The sequence below is a fragment of the Phocoena phocoena genome, chromosome 13 (assembly GCF_963924675.1).
Source record: "Phocoena phocoena chromosome 13, mPhoPho1.1, whole genome shotgun sequence".
Taxonomy (NCBI): domain Eukaryota; kingdom Metazoa; phylum Chordata; class Mammalia; order Artiodactyla; family Phocoenidae; genus Phocoena; species Phocoena phocoena.
This window is the reverse complement of record NC_089231.1, coordinates 78,703,374-78,716,870: the sequence shown is the minus strand read 5'-3', so window position 1 is coordinate 78,716,870 and position 13,497 is coordinate 78,703,374. Positions and strand designations below refer to the sequence as shown.

At 48.1% G+C, this 13,497-nt stretch overlaps 1 protein-coding gene across 1 annotated transcript in view; it reads left to right on the top strand.

Annotated features, from left to right (window-relative positions):
* The window catches only part of NOS1 (nitric oxide synthase 1), an 85,746-nt gene that overhangs the window by 19,021 nt on the left and 53,228 nt on the right, over positions 1 to 13,497 (top strand). The window lies entirely within an intron of this gene.

The following is a 13,497-nucleotide window of genomic DNA, read 5'->3' as shown; positions in this document are numbered from 1 at the left end:
ACTTGCTCACAGGGGGCCACGTGCAGAGGCCTCACACCCATCTCTTCCGACCGGAGTTCCTAGTGCGGAATGGCTTCCGCCAGCGCCTGAGCTCAGGCGGGCCGTGTGCCGAAGTGGGTCGGATGACACTGCAATCCAAGATGGCAGCCCAGGGCCCTGTGCAGAGAGCTATTTTCACATGTTTTTACACAAATGAGAGCACATCATACAGGCAGACCTTGTTTCATTGCTTTTTTTGTTTGTTTGTTTGTTTTTACAAATTGAAGGTTTGTGGCAACCGTGCACTGAGCAAGTCTATTGGTGCCATGTTTCCAGTAGCATTATTTTTAATTTAAATTATGTACATTTTTTAAGACACAAGGTTATTGCACACTCAGTTGGCTACAGTATAGTAGTATAGTACATATAGCATTTGTATGCACTGGGAAACCAAAACTTTAGTGTCACGTACTTTATTGTGGTATTTGCTGTATTATTATTGGTCTGAAATGAACCCACCATATCTCCAACATAAGACTGTATTGTTTTGTGCCTTGTCCTTTCACTTATCAACGTATCTTAGAGATTAGTCCTCATCAGCAGGTAAAGAGTCCTGGTTCTTTTTTCATGGCTGCATAATATTCCATTATATTGCTCTGCCATGTTTATTGAGCCCGTCCTCCAAAGTGGGTACGTGGTCCATTGCCAATATTTTGCCGTGACATTGCTATAATGCATGACATTGTGCAAATACCTCATTCACAGATGGGTGGGCTTATCAAAAGAATAAATTCCTACTAGCAGAATTGTTGACTCAAAGGTCATATACATTTGTGACTTGGGCAGATATGGCCAAACTGCTCACCACAGGGGTTGCACCATTCCCACCTGCTAAGTAGGAGAATGACTGTTTCCCCACAGCCTCACCAGCTTGGTGTGTTATCAAACTCTTCAGTCTCTGCCAATTTTCTGAGAAATGTTTTAACAGCTGAGTCAATATGGTGAGAGTGGCTAGATCTGGCTAGAGATTAGCAGAGCCTTTTTCTCACCTAACAGACCAGACCAGAGCAACCCTGGCATGTGAATTTCCCACCCCTCCACTGCACCAGAGCAAAATATGGGTGGAATGGCCACTCAGCAGGTCATCCTCTTCCTTCCCTCCACCTGTCCCAAGCCCTGGATGGCACAGGCCAGGTTGCCAAGCTCTTTCATTCATGATTAAATGAATGTTTAATCTATGGACAGCACCTTTCACCACTAGCCCACATAAGCAATGACTCATAGCCTCTCTAAGTAGCTTCACAGGGGAGGATGAGACATTCCAGAGCCTCAGTGGGAATTGCTTTCTTTAGCTGCTCGTGGTTGGGAAGATAAAGACATCAGGGATTCCACAGTAGGTCAGATCCATGATGCCACCGGCCAAGCACACCCCCTCTTGCAGGGACACCTGGGAATGTTTGGTGGACAAGCACAACTGTAGCCTTCTATTATGCTGTCCTCAAAAATCCAGGCCATACTGTGAGTGTAAGGACTGTTATTATCCATTAATGAATAAATGAACAAATAGAGCTTAAATTTTCTTTACATTTTCTTTCTTAACTGAAAGGAAAGGGTGTTGCCATAATGCAAACCCTCCCAAGACAAAGGACAGAAAGAGGTAGCCTCAGGCCAGATCCAGGCTGTAGACATGATTTGTTAAGTCTGTACTATATTGTCCTAATTGACAATTTATGTTTGTACTTTGAGTTTATTGCCAGTGTTTCAAATTTTCATGTAATTATCACATTTACAACTTATCTTACAATATCTACATTGACCCTATATTCTTATGGGGCAATAATCTGCCTGGACTGAGTCACAGCTGTTCCCACTACACAGGGTGTGTGCTCTCCAGTTTGTCACAATCCCCACCACTCTCTATTGTGCCCCTCTCATTACTGCCAACTGTTCATTGTCATTTATCATAACATTAGTGCTCTTGGTTTTCTTATAATAGGATGAAAGTTAAACCTTTTCATATCCATGTCTTTATTATAAGTGGCAGGTAGAGATTGACCAAGAGGTTCACACATTTCAGGAAAGATGCGAAAGATTTCATGTTTGTGAGAATGAAGAATATTCTTATGTGTTTAATATGCAACCATGTGTTCTGTCTTGAGATTACCCAGCTGGCTTTACTGATTTGCCTTACCTACCTGCCCCCTCTATGTATCAGAGTTTGGGATTGCTGGTCTGCAGTAACCCCTGAGATCTGGGGTAGAGGGAAGAAGCAGAGGGGGCCTTGACCCCACCAGAAAGACCCTTAAAGTCCTGCTGAAATCTGAGTGATAGCACGATTATGGCTATTTCCTTTCAGAGGGTCCATATTGGTTAGACAGTGACAGCTTGAAAAACATAAACTTGAACTTCAAGCCAGAGGAGTAGGGTTCAATACTGGGGACAGGACAGGGAGATTAATAGGACCAGAGAGGGGCTTCCCTGGTGGCGCAGTGGTTGGGAGTCTGCCTGCCAATGCAGGGCACACGGGTTCAAGCCCTGGTCTGGGAAGATCCCACATGCCGTGGAGCAACTAGGCCCGTGAGCCACAACTACTGATCCTGCGCGTCTGGAGCCTGTGCTCCCAACAAGAGAGTCCACGATAGTGAGAGGCCCGCGCACCGTGATGGAGAGTGGCCCCCGCTTGCCGCAACTAGAGAAAGCCCTTACACAGAAACGAAGACCCAACACAGCCAAAAATAAATTAATTAATTTTTTTTTAAAAAAAGGACCAGAGACCTTCTTTGCAAGGCATCATGATGAAATGATCGGTATCCTAGTCTATTTGGACTGCTATAACAGAATACCGTAGACTGGGTGGCTTATAAACAACAGAAATTTATTTCCCACAGTTTTGGAGGCTGAGAAATCCAAGATCAAGGCACTGGCAGATTCAACGTCTGGTGCAGGCCTGCTTCTTGGTTGATAGACAGCCATCTATGGCTGTGTCCTCACATGGCAGAAGGGGCAAGGGACCTCTCTGGGGTTTCTTTCATAAGGCCACTAATTCCATTCATGAGGGCTCCACCCTCATGACCTCATCACCTCCCAAAGGCCCCACCTCCAAAACCATTACACAGAGGTTGGGTTTCAACAGAAGAATTTGCAGGGGACATGAACATTCAGTCTATAGCAATCAGGGGGAGGTGCTGAGAAACTGCCTTAAGGCCTCCTCTAAAATGGAAATTCCATTTCCTTGGAGGAGAAAGGGTGCTGGAGAAAGGGGAAAAGACAGTCTTCCTGAGGTTAAGACGGCCGAACAGTTTTAGACATGGGAGCTCCTGGAAACATGACATACAGACCAGCAGTGCTTGGATTTACACTCACTCCTTTATCATTATCAAGTCCTCGCTGTAGTCCGTGACCCAAAAAAGGTTCAAAATCACTGGCCTGTGAGATTATCCAGGCTCTGCTGTCTAACACTCAATTTTCCAAATGTCTCTCAGAGATAGAGCTGAAAGGAGCTGGAGACCCAAGTGCTCAGTTATATTGGAGTCCCAGTGCTAAAGAAACAGCCCAGCTACCTCCTGCTAGACACCCTCACAGCCACAGGGCTCAGAAATGTTTCCCAGGCTGAGCAAATTAACAGAAAACCCAACGTGTTTCTTTCTGACCCGAAAGACCAGCTCCTATGCTTAGCCTCTTCTCCACCTGCTCAAAGCCACTTTACCTGGAGCTCCTGGAATCAGCTTCCTTCCTCCCAGTTGTAACCCACATTTGTTGCCTTTTTAGGCATCGGTGGAGGGGGTAGCATTGTTAATAACACAAAGAGAGACCCAGCCACTACCTGCCTTCCTGAGTCACAAAGAGACAGGAGCTGATGGAGGAGCAGCTGGTCTGCCTTTTCCCCAAGGACTGGGCAAAAGGCAACAGAGCCCAGGTGAAGCAGGGCAGATGCAGGCTAGACATGAGAAAGAACTTCCTGACTCAGACGACTGTTAGGTCCCTGAAGGAGTAGTGTGGTCTGTCCTATCCTCTTTGATACTCTTGTTTGTCCAGACTCAAGGAAAATCGAGCCATAGAGGCAACTTCTCTTAAATTAGCCTCAGAAGGCTGAGATGTTAATCTTTACCTAGTGGTTATTTCTCTTGCTAATAGTTTGGGTCAGCAATGGGTAGAGCCAGTGAGACTCAAGTCCCTGGTCACTAGAACACAGTGTGTGAATGACTCTGTGATGCTTATCTTTAACATCCCCTTGCAAATTGTATCTGGCCTGGGCTGGTGGATGGAATGAATCGGTTCACCCATCACACAAAAGATAGTCACCCAATACCTGCCGCCTGCGCAGCTCGGGGTGGAAGCAAAGGTGAGCAAGCATCGCCCTCCCTGCCCTTGAGAACTTCACGGGTGAATGTGGGGAGACAGACACATGGACAGTGCAATTAATCCTAAAATAGAGAGGGACACAAGACACTGTGGGAACATAAATACCTCAGGCGGTATCAGGAAAGGTTTACCGGAAGAGGTGACATTTGATCTGGGATTTGATGATCATGTAGGAGTTTGCCTAGAAGAAAGTGGGGAAAAGCATTACAGTTTTAAAAGGAACAGCGATGGCTGATAAACTATGTTTCTTTTTCTTGCTAAGGATTATTATTTGATTGCTGAGGTTGTCTTTGATGCTAATACCACCTGAGACACATATTGAGTTTTGACACTTTCTAAAAGCCCCTTACATAATAACCCTCCTAAGTGGAAATGCTACCCTAGATTAAGGACATGAGAAAGTGCTGTTTGTCCATTCTCCCCGCAAAACCTTAGGATTTGAAACAAGCCCTTCTCTGCTTCCCTTCTTATTAAGCATCTATTTTTCTTGCCTGCCTGATTTGCTTTCCTAAGGGGTAGGGGTAGAACCGTGCCCTGCTTGGGAGCAGAACGTCTATTTTCAGATACTAATTAAGCATCCTTCCAATCCTTAGTGGGTGCCAGGGGGGTCCTGGACCTGGGGGAAGTGGCGTTTCCATTTGGGTTTCTTCCTTCTTATTCAGCCCGCTGCCCCTCTCTCCAGCCTCTTACTGACAAAGGCAACAAGGTAGTCAGAGAGATGATTCTTATTTTGAAATCTCCCTCCCCACCCCATCCCCACCACCTCCTCAAGAACCTGGCATTTCCTCACCCCTGGGGACATAGGGCTTGCTAGCTTTCAAAATGTCAGAATCTGCTGAGAAGCTTTTCCCTATTTCCAGGTAAGTGTCAGCATCACCCCAGCCTCTCTGCACAGCTCCAAATTATAAGGCAAAAGGGGAGTGCTTATGGGCTCTCAATCTTCAGAGGTGTCCAGGGCCCCTCTGGGAGTAAACACCCCAACCGGCCAGCTGCTGCTGGCTTTGCTGATGACCAAAAGGGGCCAGCCAGACCCAGCCAGGCTGCGTCTGGATGAAGGCAAACCAGCAGAGCCCTCTGCCTCTCAGCGACAGCCCAGCGTGCTGCAGGGAAATCTTCTAAGTCAGCCCTGACTCACTGCACGTAATGATGTCGGGGTAAAAATAACAATAACGCTGATAACAATACCACCCTGCGGGGGGTGTGGTCATTCTAATCCCTGGACTCACGCGCAGCACTGGGATCAAGAACTCACCTATGCGGTCAGCCTAGGTTTGGCTTCCTCCTTCTGGTGACCGCGGTCAGACAACGCATTAGCATCCGCGCTGAGGCTCATAGTGGCTTATGGGCTCGTGGAGGAGCGGGGAGGAAGAAATGAGATACTGTATGAAATGATAGCATCTGCTGTCACGATAAAAGCTAACATTTGTTGAGCGGAGGCAGGCACTGTGTGAAGCACTTTAGATCCACGGTCTCATTTAATCCCCAGCCCAACCGAATGGAGGACTGTTATCGTTCCCATTTTACAGATGCATAAGCTGAGGCCCAGAGGGTTGACTAGCTTGAAGAAGGTCACTTGACTAGTAAGTGGGCAAGATGGGACTTGAACCCAGGCCATGGAGCCCTAGAGCCACTCTTAACTCTACAAGGCCTGGCACAGAATAAATGCTCCAGAACAGTTCACTAGTGTCATTATCATTGTCGTTGTTGTGATCTGGCTAATTATTACTTTGCTGACCTAGGCATCGTATTGCTAATTTAGGTAAAGATGAATTGCTAATGTGAGGCAGATAGGGCAAGAAGCCCTGTCCCCATTTTGCAGATGACACCCTTGTGGCCCAGAAAGGGAACGCGACCACCCACTGAGTCTTGGTGACAAAGCCACGTCTCTTTCCCTTTACGACGACATCATCATCCCTGTCAATCGTTCAAATCAATGATGTGTATGGCATTTACCTCCTGGGGCCAAGCTCTGGGAATACACAGAGCAGGGAGCAGTAAGACCTAGATGGGAAAAAAGGAAACTTCGAGGGCCTGGATTCCAGGCCCAGCTCGGTGGCCTATCAGTTGTTAATTTGGGGATAGTCAGTTTATTTCTTAGAGCCTCCATTTCCTCATCTGAAAAATGGGTTACCATGAGGAGTCCATGCACCAGTGGTTATGCAGTGGCCTAGCCTGGGTGAGGCACAGAATAGGCATTTACTGAATGTCACTTGAAATGAAATTGAAATGATCACGGCCCTTGAGTTCAGAGCCTAGAAGTCATCTTTTCCTCGAGTATTTGCCTAACCTCCAGAAACAACCAGTCTCAAGACAAGCTCCAGACACAGACACACACACAGCAGTTATCACACTGTGATAGTTGCGGTTTTGTAGACTCATGAGCAGATGTTCCCCGCAGAGCCCACCTGGCTGGCTCTAGCAGATTCCACTGGCTGCATTCAGGGTACCTTCCTGGGGGGGCCTGTCTCTAAGCACTTGAGAAACCTCTTATGTTTTGAGATTAGTTTCTCTCTGTGGGAAAGTGCCCCCAAATCCCTAATATAAGTTGCAATTAAACCCATTTCTGCCCCCAACTCTATTGGGCCAGGTATCCTTTGCCTTGATCTGGCTCACGACCAAAGTGAGACGCTCAGGTTGGATTTTCCCCAAAGCATTTTCAATACCCCCGTCCCACTTCCTCGAGTTACCAGGGGTTCCTGGATTGTCCTCAAACAGGGCGCAAAGGATGCTCTCCAGGAATTTATATTGAACAGGGTCCCTCAGAGTTCCCACTGGCAGCAGAATCCAAATCTTGTTGATGTTTCACATCCCTCCACCCAGACCATCACCTGCTCAGTGACCTCCAGGGTCTTCCTAGGTCACTTAGTCAAGGGACCAGCTTTCTATGACCTGCTGCCGTAGGTGGTCTGAGCCAGGGTGGAACCAGGAAGTGGGGCCTATATTGACGGGTGTTCGGGTTCAGCCCTGCTGGAATTTCCACTTTTTTTTTTTTAATAAATTTATTTATTTTTGGCTGCGTTGGGTCTTCGTTGCTGCACGCAGGCTTTCCCTAGTTGCGGCGAGCGGGGGCTACTCTTCATTGCGGTGCGTGGGCTTCTCCTTGCAGTGGCTTCTCTTGTTGCGGAGCACGGGCTCTAGGCACGCGGGCTTCAGTAGTTGTGACTTGAAAGCTCTAGAGTGCAGGCTCAGTAGTTGTGGCGCCCGGGCTTACTTGCTCCACAGCATGTGGGATCTTCCTGGACCAGGGCTCGAACCCGTATCCCCTGCGTTGGCAGGTGGATTCCCAACCACTGCGCCACCAGGGAAGCCCTGCACGTATTTTGTTAACTGTTTTTTTTAATAGTGAATATATCCCATGCAAGCTGTTTGAGTGTTGTCCGTGTAGGACAATGACATTCTAGCTCAGGAAATCAGTGACTCCAATCTGTATGCTCATTTGTTGCATCAAACCGTATTCAGATTCTTTCCCCAGATAGGCCGAGTTGGGTCAAAGTCATTTTTTCCTCCTCTATTTACAAATGGATATCAGCTGCCAAAGCCACTTTCACATGGAGATTCCCGGAAGTCCACAGGGCCCCACCCCACTTCTATTTTCTGAGGGACCCAGGATGTTTAAGAGGTAAAAAGTCCAAAACATGATCACCAAGCTTGTTGTGCATTTTAAATATTTACATTTAGCAAGTTAATGCTTTTAATAAACACACACAGTACAATGCGATATAATAGGGATTCTGATCATCTTGTGAGCTCATTGTGACTACAAGCATCACCTCATTTGGAGAAAGCAACAACAAGCTAACTTCAAAACCCCTTGGGACTTCCCTGGCGGTCCAATGGTTAGGACTCCCCGATTCCACTGCAGGAGGCGTGGGTTCAATCGTGGCGGTCCAATGGTTAGGACTCTGCCTGATTCCACTGCAGGAGGCGCGGGTTCAGTCCCTGGTCGGGGAACTAAGATCCCACATGCAGCCCTGCAGGGTCAAAAACAAAAACAAACACAAACAAAACCTCACCTCCAGAGGCCCTTGTCTGTGAACCCAAACTGTGATGGGTCTGACTCCCAAGCACCCCCTTCCGTAACCATCCTCCACAGACTACAGAACACGGACCGTTGAATCAGGAGGAAAGAGAGAGAGTGGGGAAAGAATAAGCCATTTCAAGCTTCTGTGGAGTTATTATAAAGAATGAATCACTTTAGAAATCATGCTTTGAATACACTACGGGGAAATTATCCTCCAAGGTACTTAGCGCTGTTGGTTACGTTTTATAAGTAGCAATTTTTTAGTTGCACGGATGGGTGCGTACTTGCTGGTTTGCGGGCCCGTGGTTCTAGAAACTGAGCTGCCACAGCTCCCAACCGGGTTATACCTGCTGCTCTGAGGGGTGGTACCCACAGATTGGAACAGTGCCGCCTGGGGCTGCAGCTAAGGGGCTGCAGCACGGTGTGTGGTATCCAGGCCCTGGTTTGGATGGCCCGCTGCCCGGCTCAGCCCCAGCGTGCTGCCCTCATTTTACAGCAAGCCAAGCAGGGCAAGTCGCTGAAGGCCTATGAGGGAGGAGCTGGCGCTGACACCAACAGTGAAAGAATGAGAACTTACTTGCTTTGTACAGGTTTGGGCCTCAGCTCCTAGATTCGTTTCCCAGAGCTGTTTTCAGGAGGAAGCACCACAAACTGGGTGGCTTAAACAACAAGAATTTATTAGCTCAGAATCTGGAAACCAAAAGTCTGAGATCAAGGTGGCTACGGGGTTAGTTCCTTCTGAGGGCAGTGAGGGAAGAAGCTGCTCCAGGCCCCTGTCCTTGGCTTGTAGATGACGGTCTTCGTGTTCACATGGCGTTCTCCCTGTATACGTGTCTGCCTCCTAATTTCCCCTTTTTGTAAGGTCACCAGTCATATTGGATTAAGGCAACATTAATGACCTCATTTTAACTTAATTTCCTCTTTAAAGACTCCAAATAAGGTCACATTTTGAGGTCCTGGGGTTAGGGCATCAAGGTATGAATTGGGAGAACACAGTTCAACTCCTAACAGTTCCTAATATGTCCCAGTTTCACTGTGAGACTCCTGGCTGTGACAGCCCACAATCAGAGGAGGGCAGGATGCGTGGCCTCTGTTTCTACATCTGCCAGATTCTGATGTCTAGCATCTATCTTCCTGCCTTAAATTCCTCCCTCCACGTTCCCCCCACTCCCACTCCTTACATCCCAACGTCTGCTAAAAGGCTCGCATCCTCCCACTTACCTAGACCGGAAGCCTCCAAGTCATTGTTGACTTTGTTCTTTTCCCTCCCATCCTCTCATGCTACAAGGCTCTTGTCCGGCTTCTGGCACCCCAGCTCCCATCTCCTGCCTTCCTGTTGTCTGCTCCTGCAGCTGTATTTTCCACCGTCCAGGCCCCTCCCCTGCTGGTGCAGCAGCCCCCTCCTGGGTCTCTGAGCCTCCACCCTCTCCCTCCTGTAGTCCCAGCAGTCACATACTTCCTAAAATTCAGCTTCGATAATGCCACCCCCTCCATAAGGCAGCTTCTCCACTGTCTACTACATCAAGGCCGAAGTCTTTGGCTTAGCATTTAAGGAACTCCACAGTTTGAACTGCGTTTATTTATTTATTTAAACATCTTTATTGGAGAATAATTGCTTTACAATTTGAAATGCATTTAGACCTTATATTAAATAGCTCAAGCTGCCAAAACAACAACCACAGATTCAGCAGCTTAAACAACAGAAAGTTGTTTCTCACAGTTCTGGAGGGTGGTGCCAGCATGGTCGCACTTGGTGAGGGCTCTCTTCCTGGCTTGCAGACGGCCACCTTACACAGCCTGTGCACACAGGGAAAGAGAGAGCGAGCGATCTCTCTTCCTCTTCTTATGAGACCACTAATCCTATCAGATTAGGGTCCTGCCCTTATAACCTCATTTAACCTTAAGTACCTTCTAAAAGCCCTCTCTCCAAATATGTCACAGTGGGAATTAGAGCTTCAACATATGAATTCTAGAGGATACAATTCAGTCCATAGCAGACCTCAAATGAACAAGTTGTTGAACACGTAGTGTGTGCTGGGCACGGGTCTAGAGACTGGCAAAAGAGCAAAGTGGATGGTGAGTAGGCAAAAAACTGTATCTATATCTAAACATCTATAAAGATATATGTAAATCTATATAAGATAAAGAGATATAACTACATACATTCATGAGCAAATACATATACACTCATAAACTACAGGCAGTGATAAGTGCTATGAATAAAAATAAAGCATGATAAAGGGGCAGAGAGTAACAAGGATGGGACGCTGTTTTAGAGAATGATCAGGAGTGATCCCTGACTCAGCAATGTTTAAGTGGATGGAGACATAAGTAAGATAGGTTAGCTTTCAGCCACTGGAATTTAATTCTTCAAATCAGGAGTCTGCAAACTTTTTCTGTAAAGGAGAGGATAGGAAATATTTTTGGCTTTGTGGGCCATCCCACCTTAGTCTCCATCACAACTTCCCCACTCTGCCCTTGTATTGCAAAAGCAGCCATAGGGCTTCCCTGGTGGCTCAGTGGTTGAGAGTCCGCCTGCCGACGCAGGGGATGCAGGTTCGTGCCCCAGTCCAGGAAGACCCCACATGCCGCAGAGCAACTGGGCCCGTGAGCCATGGCCGCTGAGCCTGCGCGTCCGGAGCCTGTGCTCCGCAACGGGAGAGGCCACAACAGTGAGAGGCCCGCGTAATGCAAAAAAAAAAAAAAAGCAGCCATAGACAATATGGAAACAAACAAGGTTGGCTGTGTGCCAATAAAACTTTATTCACAGACACTGAAATGCAAACTTCATGTAACTTTCACCTGTCATGGGGCATTATCCTTCTTTTGACTTTTTTATTCAACAAGTTTAAAATGGGAAAACCATTCTTAGTCCACAGGCTGTACCAAAGTAGATGGTAGACCAAATTTGGCCCACGGGGCCACAGTTTGCAAATCCCTGCTTCAGAGCAGGCAGCTAGAAGATGCTTCTCCCAAGGGAATGGGGATCACTGTAGGGCCTAGAACACAAGTCCCTGGCACATAGTATGTATTCAGTGTGTATTTGTTGAAAGAGAGAAAGTAGGGAGGGAAGGAAAGGGGCAAGGAATGAGGGTGCCGGGGCTCCTACAAGCTGAATTCCTGGCTCAGGGCCCTAGGCTGACATGACCTCACCTGCTGTCTCCTCTTGGGTTGCGAGATCATTTCCTTCCATTTCCTCAGGGCTTCTCTGCAGGCTCCCCAAGCAAAGAGGTGTTGACAAAGCCTTTGAAATGCCCAGGAGCTCAGAGCCTCCTTTGCAAATTTAGGAACAGGCATGGAGGAGCCCTCCCATAGAACCCACTGAAATCAAGTCAGTGCCTCCCGTGACCTGAAAAGCTTCCATCGTCTACCCCAGACACAAATCCAGAAACAAACACACACAGCCACAGCCCAAAGTCCACTTGTGCCCCATCCCCAGCTTAACAACCCACAAGGGCCACTAATCTGAATTTTTAGCTTAGGTCCCCACTCAGAAAAGTCATTTGCATCCCCCATGCAGGCCCCTGACTGCTATATTAATCTCCCCATTTGTCCCCTCCTGTGTCATCTAATATTACTGCTGGCTAATTAAAACATCAAAGCCCAAGTACAGCAGCCCTGCCAGAGGCCTCCTAATGCCTCGTTTCAAGTGGGCAGTTCACACAGCCTGGGGTGCGGAATGGCACACCTCGCCCCTGAGCCCCCAATTACTTGTCTCATAATGACCACCCCTCGCACATCTGGACCCTCAGCACATGGCCTCTTTTACTGCCTGTTATCTCACTCCCTCCACCTTGCCAATGATGGCTGCCTACCCACCGGCCACACCCCACCTCTCTCTTCCTCCCTCCTTGTCAGGCTCCCCACCCTCCTGCCCTCCTGTCACCTCCACGGGTCCTGGGCCCGACCCCACCACCAACACCATGTCTGCTTTCCCCACTGTGGTATTCCAGCTGCCCCTCAACCTCCAGGGTGTTAAGAGAGAGAGATTCTAAACGGGCTAAGTGACGCCCTGCCTAGGGAGGACGGCTGGGGTGCCTCCCACGCGGGAAAGGTAGGATTTTATTTTCTCAAGGATGCAGGTCATCGGCACAATCAGAGGAATCTGTCACCACAAAGGCCTGCCCAGAGGTGCCCTCCATCACCTGGGCATCTGCTGGAAGACACAGGAGTGGAAATAGAATCCGAAATAAAGAAGTTTAGGTTGTCTGGACGGGCCTTCCAAGGAAGTAGAGTTTGGACGTGGCTTCACGTGGGGACATGAGTAAGATAACTTAAGAGTTTAGCAGGATAGAAGGGCAAGTAGGGAATTTGCCTATTCCCTGTCAGGGAGTTCATCTACATCATTCTCCTGCTCCCGGGGTGGCACTACAGCAGTGATGCTTATAGCAGTAGTCGTTGTAACAGGACTACAAGTTTTACTAGTAGCAGAATAATGACACCAGTAGTGATGAAGAATGGCTACCATTTAGGAGGCTGTTGCAGTCACCCCAATGAAAGATGATGGAGGCATGGACAGGGTGCTGGCCAGTAGATGGAGAGAAAGGGGACCAAATGGATTCTAGAGTTATTTAGAAGGCTAAAATGGATGGGAGTCGGGGATGGATTGGGGGGTGGGAGATAAAGAGGATGATGTCCAGGAAGCTCCTCCCTGTGGCATATGCACAGGTAGTGATGGATGGTGATGCCCAATGCTGAGATGGGAGCCACTGGGGATGACTGGGTCTGGCCAGAGCAGGGAGGTGTGGAAGATCACGAGTCATAGTACCTTCCCGTTGTTCCCTGCCATGGCTCCCTGCACTGTTCTGACATGATCTTTAACAGTGACGTGCCGTCACCTGCCTCCTGTTCCCCAAACTCCAACATGGCAGCACGGACGCTTTAGCACAGAGCTCCTCTTCCTTGGCCAGAAAGGTGGCCATGCCTCTCACTTCTCTGCCAGCAAGACTGTGCTCCCACTTCTTTGCCTGGTGAACACCTACTTATCCTTCGGGTCTTGACTTAGAAGTCAAATGCTCTGGGTCAGGCGCCTCTTCTGTGTGCTTCCACAGCCCCCTACACACTGCCAACGTCCCGTGTTATGGCACCCGGCACATAGGAGATATTCAATAAACATGTGTTGAATGAACGAATGA